General features: G+C 47.1%; 1 pseudogene; it reads left to right on the top strand.

The window, feature by feature from the left end:
• Nucleotides 1-6,847: 6,847 nt before the first annotated feature.
• LOC112106124 lies at nucleotides 6,848-6,935 on the top strand (annotated as a pseudogene).
• Nucleotides 6,936-7,312: the final 377 nt, after the last annotated feature.

Genomic DNA, 7,312 nt, shown 5'->3' with positions numbered 1-7,312 from the left:
TGCATAATTACAATAGGCCCTTAGTTATATTTCATATTTCTAGTTTCACATACAAGAGTGATACATTTTATTCAAATAGGATGACCACACTCAGTAGATTATAAGCTTTGTAATGATACCTTACAAGAGACCTTTCGCATGAAGCATATTCCAGTTACATTATATTCACTCATTAGCATATTTTTATAAAACCAGAGTGCAACGTCACATCCACCACCTCCCTAGGTAACCCATTCCAGTGCTTGACCCTAGTGAAAGTGTTTCCTAATATCCAACCTAAACCTTCCCCACTGCAACTTCTATTATCTGCCACCACTGAGAACAGTGGGGATGTGGGCTCTGCGAAGCTTATTAACATGAGTAGGTTTTTAATATTTTCTCTGCAATGTTTTTACCTTAAGAATAAATGAGCTTGCTTAGTCAGACCAGCGGGGTAACTGAACTTTGGCAGTTACACTGTGTACCGTTTCTGAGGAGACTAGTGAGGGAGGCTTGCTTAGGCAGACTCTTTTGCTGGAAATTTCACAGCTTGGTCAGGGAACCGTGCAATCTGGAAACACCACAGTCAGGAGGGAGAGACACATGTCCCCACTCAAGAGAGGGCCCGACTCAGGATCCTGGAGCCTAGTTTGGGTGCCCAAACTGGACCCTGGAGGAGGGAAACAGGTGCAGTTGCCCTGAACTGTGACAGTCAGTTTGTACCTTTGTTTGAAATGAAACACTTCAGGTTTCTCAATTGGAAATGACTTCTTGTGTTGAGATTTTTTTTGCGTCCGTTTATTTTTTAAAAAAAAAAGTTTAAAAACTTGAAATGCTTTGTTTTTGGGTCGAATGACACTTTCATTTGACCTGAAACAAGTTTTTTGACTGGTTCAGTTCACCAAAACAAATTTCTTTGGGGGTCAACCCTTTTGCAAGGATGATTTCGTTGAGTTTGGTCAGCAGACTGGAAGAACGGTTACTTGCACAGCTCAGTTCAGCACCCGCAACAGGGGCCAGGCTTTCTAAAAAGATCAGCCCCAACATGCTGAGCTGTTCTGAAAGCCAGATTTTCAGGAGTCCCCATCACAACTGGTCCCTCCGGTAGCAGTATTGCCAACCCCAGATGATCAAAAATCATGTCAGGTGACTAAATTTTTTTTAAATAGCTTGGTGTTCTCTATTTGCCTTAGAGTTTTTGAGCCTTTAGGGTTTATCTTGCTTTTCTCAGCAATCAGAGGGCTAGAAACTTACTCTTTTTTTAACTGAAAGTTGAGATTCTCAGCTAATCACATGAATCTAGGAGCTGGGGCTTGAAGTTGAATATCAAACATTGCCAGTGTTGTGACAAAATTGCAGGAGTTGGTAACATTCATGTAGCACCGGAGCGAGGGCTGTGACTGAATGGACGGAGGCTCAATGACCCTCTGATTCCCCTGTGGCTGTTTCCTTAAGGCACCTGGGATCAGGGGCCTTTGTCTGGCAGCTTGTGCTGCAGCTGCACCTGCTTGGTGGGTGGATGGGCTTTGCTCTCCAGCACTGCCAAGCCAGCATCTTTCACTTGCACTAAATTTGTTTTAAGATGAAAGGGGGGCGGGGCTTGTGGGAGAAATGAAACAATTAGTGCTTAGGAGCAGACTGGGGGGCCATAGCAAGCCAGGCAGACTAGAACCCCTGCAAACACAGGGGGAGGCTGCCATAGCTGGGAGCCTACCAGGACAAGTGGAGCTGCCCGGATGGATATTAAGTGATTTGCAAGCCTGTCGCTTGCAAACACAGCTGTAAATGGAGCAAGAGCAGACGGGGGAAATGAAGAGGCTCAGGCTGTTTAGTGGAAATACAGTGAAAAATGGGAAACGCTTCCTTCTCAGGCTCGGACTTTTAAAGAAACAAAAGCTCCCAGTATCTATTTTCATGTCTTTTATGTTCTCCTTGCACTTAATCTCGTTTAGCTCCGCAATTAAATTTTAAGACACATAAGAGTGTTCGCTTACACACTTGGATTCTTCACAGATTGAATTATTTAATAGAGTGTGTAGCAGCTTCATGATCTCTGAGCTATGGCTCCAAAGGCAGCCAAGCAGAAAATTAATAAACACTGCCTGCCGTCTCCGCAGCTCCTGCTGCCCCTGTGCTGTTCTCCCCCGCCCTCCTGCTGGTTTTTCTGTTTGTTGCTTTCCTTCTGTGTTCTGTATCCCCCTTTCCTGAGTCACTCCCGTTCTCTCGCTTGAACCCTTTCTTACTTTTTTTCCTTTTGCATTGGTTTCCCCCTTATTCTCCCTCACTCTTCCCCTTCAATTCTTGCTCTTGCTATCCCTCTATACGCCCTCCCCCATTGTGCTTTGTGGTTTCATTGCTTCACTTTCATTCTGTAAGACCTATAGGCCCTATCTGCACCCCTCACTTCCCTCCACCCCTCCAACTATCCCCAATGATAGCCCCATTGCCCTTAAAAGGGATTATTCCTGGGAGCAAGGCCTGCAGGTGGGAATGAAGGTTCCAGGATCAAGTCTGCAACATTGTGTCCCTGTTTTCAGGAGGGCAAGTCTTGCATGTGAAGATCCATACTCCTTGCTGACTCCATGCTCTGCTGGGAGCAGGGAGAGCAGTGGGACAGCCGATTAATGCTGGCAGGGAGCAACAGCATCATTTCCTCTGCTCCTCCCAGACCCCTCTGCCCCCATGTCTCCCTTTCCCCTTTGGCAGCCGTGTGTGCCTGCCATCCCCCCAGTGCATATGAGGCCTGAGTGGAGAATTGTTGCAGCTTAGAGATGGCTTGCTATTCCACCCCTGTGCCATGCAGGAGAGGAAAGCGCACAGCTCTACGAGCAATTCCCCTGGGCTCAGGGTCTTCCCTGCAGGAGCTGTTCACTCTACAGTGTTACTTGAGCATCCCCCTCACTGCAGCCACCTTTTGCTCCTAATGGGAAATAACCTGAGTCCCCTCGAGTGGGGCTCCAGCCCAAGGCAAGGTGAGTGCAAGACCTTGGCAGAAGTGATCCAGGCAGTGTAGAGGATCGCTGGCTGGAACCGCAGGTGTTACCAGTGTACAGAGGGGCCAAAGGAGGGAGTAACGGATGCCTGGGCATTGGCAAGACGCCGGTGAGAGGAGAACGTGTTGCCTAACTGAACTGCTCATGCTGGAGGACAGTGCAAAAGGGCTTGGAATAAACTCTTCCATAGCACCTTTACCAGCCAAATCCTTGCTTGAGGGAGTGCTGTTGCATTGTGGGATTGTTGCTGGAAGTTGTCTTGCACCAGCACAGGTCCATGTGCATTCACGCTGCTGTGCTGCTAGAGCTATCTCTAGGGTGGCTTATGTCACTCCAGAAGGAGGGAATAATGATGCCAGCAAAAGAGGAGGGGTTCAGTGTGGACGCTTGCCAGACTGTGCTGCCTGATGGACGGGGACACACACACACACACGCACGCGCGCGCACACGCGCGCGCACACACACACACACACACACAGTCAGATGAGACTGGCCAATGGTCCCTTCTGCCCCTAACCTCTGGGAAGAAGGTTGAATTTTGCCAGTAACAGTTCCTAGTGTAGATCAAGCCTGAGGCTCCTATAGGCCCAAGTCACTAGATTTTTGTGTGTGGAATGAATTGGTGGGTCTCAGTATAATTCTTACCAGACCTGGGTCTGATCCAGTGCCTGTTGCAGTACTGGGAACCTTTCCATGAACTTTAATGAGCTCAGGATCATGCTCGTACTGCCCGCATCCACTAGTTACCATGATGTTTTTGCACAAAGCTTGGCAGAGACCAGGTGTAAATGGATGTAATAGGCGCAGTCTCATTACTGGTAGTCTGAGTCACTCCTTTTGCATCATTAGGCGAGTGAGGTAGATTTAATGGCAAGCTCGTTGTCTGCTAAGTAAATAGCAGCTCACTATTAAGACGGCGTGTAGTGAGGTCGAACAGCTGGGCAATGGAGGCACCTCTCAGCATGCTCTAGTTTGGCTTTTGGGGCAGATGATTCCCCTTGGCTGGCTTTAGTCAATCCAAGTGGAATCTGTAGATGAGTGGCTGCCTCAGGGCCTCACTGTACCCAGCCCCTCACCTCAGTTTCCCTTTGTGGATCCCTAGTCCTCTCCACACAGGGCTTTTCCGGCTTCATGACGGCCCTCCTTAGGGTCTGATTTATAACCTTAAAGTTCAAAACTACGCACAAGTCTTAAGCTGGGGATTCATAGACTCTAGGACTGGAAGGGACCTTGAGAGGTCATCGAGTCCAGTCCCCTGCCCTCATGGCAGGATCAAATACTGTCTAGACCATCCCTGATAGACATTTATCTAACCTACTCTTAAATAGCTCCAGAGATGGAGATTCCACAACCTCTCTAGGCAATTTATTCCAGTGTTTAACCACCCTGACAGTTAGGAACTTTTTCCTAATGTCCAACCTAGACCTCCCTTGCTGCAGTTTAAACCCATTGCTTTTTGTTCTATCCTTAGAGGCTAAGATGAACAAGTTTTCTCCCACCTCCTTATGACACCCTTTTAGATACCTGAAAACTGCTATCGTGTCCTGCTCTGGTCAGTCCTTCCTGTCTCTGCAGGCTGCTTCCAGCCCTGCCTAGTTGGAGCAATTCCCCTGGGTTCAGGGTCTTCCCTGAGGAGCCTTTCACTCTACAGCGTCACTTGAGCATTCCACTCACTGCAGCCACCTTTTGCTCCTAATGGGAAATAACCTGAGTCCCCTCGAGTGGGGCTCCAGCCCAAGGCCAAGCCCCTGTTATAGAATCCAAGGTGGCTCTTGTTTCACTGGGCATTAAGCTGTCTCTTCCATTTGCCCTAGTGATGCTCCTATGGGGCAGCAAGAAAGGCCTCCAACCCTTAGCAGGGGTGGGTGTGAGGGAGAGGCATGCTTGGCTGGTGCTTGCTTCACTGCTGCATTTCTTGGCTCAAAAGCAATTGAATTTCAAATATTGTCAGCTTTCCCTGTCTTACGTCTCCTTTTCTCCCCCCAAGTCCTCCTTCCTCCACCCCCTCTTCCTTCTGTAACCTTTCCAGGGAGCAAATCGCACCGGGCAATTATGCAGAGTGAGAAAGAGAGCATTAAACCAGGCGAGATTTCCGCTGAGACCGCGGCTCGGCAAATAGCAATACAAAAGCAGTCTATGAAATTCAGCAAATTGCCTGTTGGATAAAGGCAGATATTTACAATGCATGCGGAGCCCTCACGAATTATCGGAAGAGACATCAGTTTATTTTTTCTCCCCTCTCCCCCTTCCCCTTTTTACAAAGCACTCAATGAAAAGGCTTAAAAATTGCTCCTAAAGAGGAGAGCTTGGCCTCTAGTTCCTAGGAGATGCCTGCAATTTTCCTAAATCAATTCCCTGGGAGGTTAGACTGCTGCTTTAAAAAAAAAAAAAAAAAAAAAAAAAAAATGCTTCTCTCTTTAACTCCTTTCACAGGCTCTTCCATTCCCACACCTGCCCTTCAAACCATAATTTTTTTGCAGTTAGTATTTAAATTACTGCGGAGCTTACTGCACCAGCTCAGATTGAGTCCCCACTGTGCTGGGTGCTGTACAAACCACACAGGAACACAGTGCCTGGAGTAGATGAGCCTAAGCATGATTATTTCATTTGTACAGAAGGGAAACTGAGGTGCAGCAAGATCGACATTTGCCCAAGCTGTCTGTGGGGGAAAAGGCAAGATTTGAATCTGGGTCTTCTGAGTCCCACTCCCATGCCTTAGTCACAACATTCCTCTTCCTTACCAGGCATATTGCACCAAGCCACTATCTTTCTCCCAATACCCAGCCCTGCTGGAGAGGGATGGTCCCTGTACTGGAGCAATATATTTGCTATTGCTGTTCTGTTCTTCCATGAAATTCTCTGTATCCAAGGGGACTGGAAGGCACCTCCCTACTTTCTCTCCTCTCCTTATTGCACTCCAGTGTTGGCAGGGCACCCCAAGGCTGAGCAGCATCTCAGAACTATAGCTCATTAAAGGGAAAGTGCCTGGGCCGGCAAAGCCTACGGAACTGAGGATGTTATGGTGCTGCCTCTCCAAAATGCCGCCCTGTCCGTCTGCTCCATTCAGCTTGGGCCTGCACCTTTGAGAAGGTAAAGGTAACAACTTAAATCGTATGCCAAGCAAATTGTCATTGTCGTCCTCATCAATGATTCCCTCACCCCCTGCTTTGTGGGTTTGATTTTAAATACGGGGTGGGGTTGGGGGCGGGGAGGTGTTCAGGGGGTGTCAGTCTGGATGCAGCATCCTCAGCAGAGCTGGTCTGCAAATGACGTTTCTGTTTGGAAAATTATGAAATCTTTATTCCAGTTTCGAACAAACAGTTAAAATTTACCATGGCCCTTAAATACTCCCCCAAAATTGATTTGGAAACACTGAAAGGTTTCATTTTGATAATGTCAAAACATATGAAACCTAATGTTAAATATCTTATTATAGAATCTAAGAACACACAAATATAGATGAATCAATATTTAATATAATAGAGAAGTCCAATGCAAGTGATAGTTTCAATGATTTGTTTAGGCTTTCTCCCATCAAATTTTGTCAAAATAGATTCATTTTTGCTAAATGTTTTCATTTTAAGGAAACTGCATTTTTCCGGGATGGAAAACTGTTCTATCAAATTTTCCACCAGCGCTAATCCCCTATAAGGCTGATCTTGCCCTCTTCCCCGACCTTTTTGCAGACTTAGCCCCACTCTCCCAACCACCTAAGTGTCGAGGGTGCTGTTCTGAGCAAACTACCCTGCTAAGATCGAAGTGCAAGTGGTCTCTCTCGGCCTATCAAAGGTTATGATCAAGTCTCTTGATGGTTTTGGTCTTTTGGCCCTGAGATGAAAGCCTTGTCTGTGTCTCTTGGACCGTGACATACAAACATTGTTTTAAGTTATATCTGTTCTTATCAGTTTAATATCTGATATGTCCTTAATTTGAGGACTGTATATTAAATTGATTCAACCCTACGTTTTATTTGAAAGGAAAGTGTTGCCCCAAAGTGCCACTCCCTGTGACTCTAGGAGGGGCTGTCTCTGAACACCTCACCCCCAGGTTCCCTCTGCCCCACACTGGGAATGGCTGCCTCTGTGCCCCTCACCCCCAGTCTGTGCTCTCACTTTTCACTAATTTTTTTACATTCCCAGCTTTCCACAGTTCCAGCTTGAACCTCCATGTAAAACTCCAGTAGTGGAACTGTCCTAAGAGGCCCCAATTCAGCAGCTGAACCAGACAGCTAAAATTCCCCTCTCCTCCCTGGAGACCAATTGAATGGGCCCCTCCAGGTCAGTAGTGGGATCTGTTGGTAGTCCTAGCAGATAGCAAAAGTACTTAGACTGGAAGCTCTT

This window comes from Terrapene carolina, unplaced genomic scaffold (assembly GCF_002925995.2).
Source record: "Terrapene carolina triunguis isolate 2854851 unplaced genomic scaffold, T_m_triunguis-2.0 Scaffold197, whole genome shotgun sequence".
Taxonomy (NCBI): Eukaryota; Metazoa; Chordata; order Testudines; family Emydidae; genus Terrapene; species Terrapene triunguis.
The sequence above is the reverse complement of the archived record's forward strand: the minus strand, read 5'-3'. Positions and strand labels throughout refer to the sequence as shown.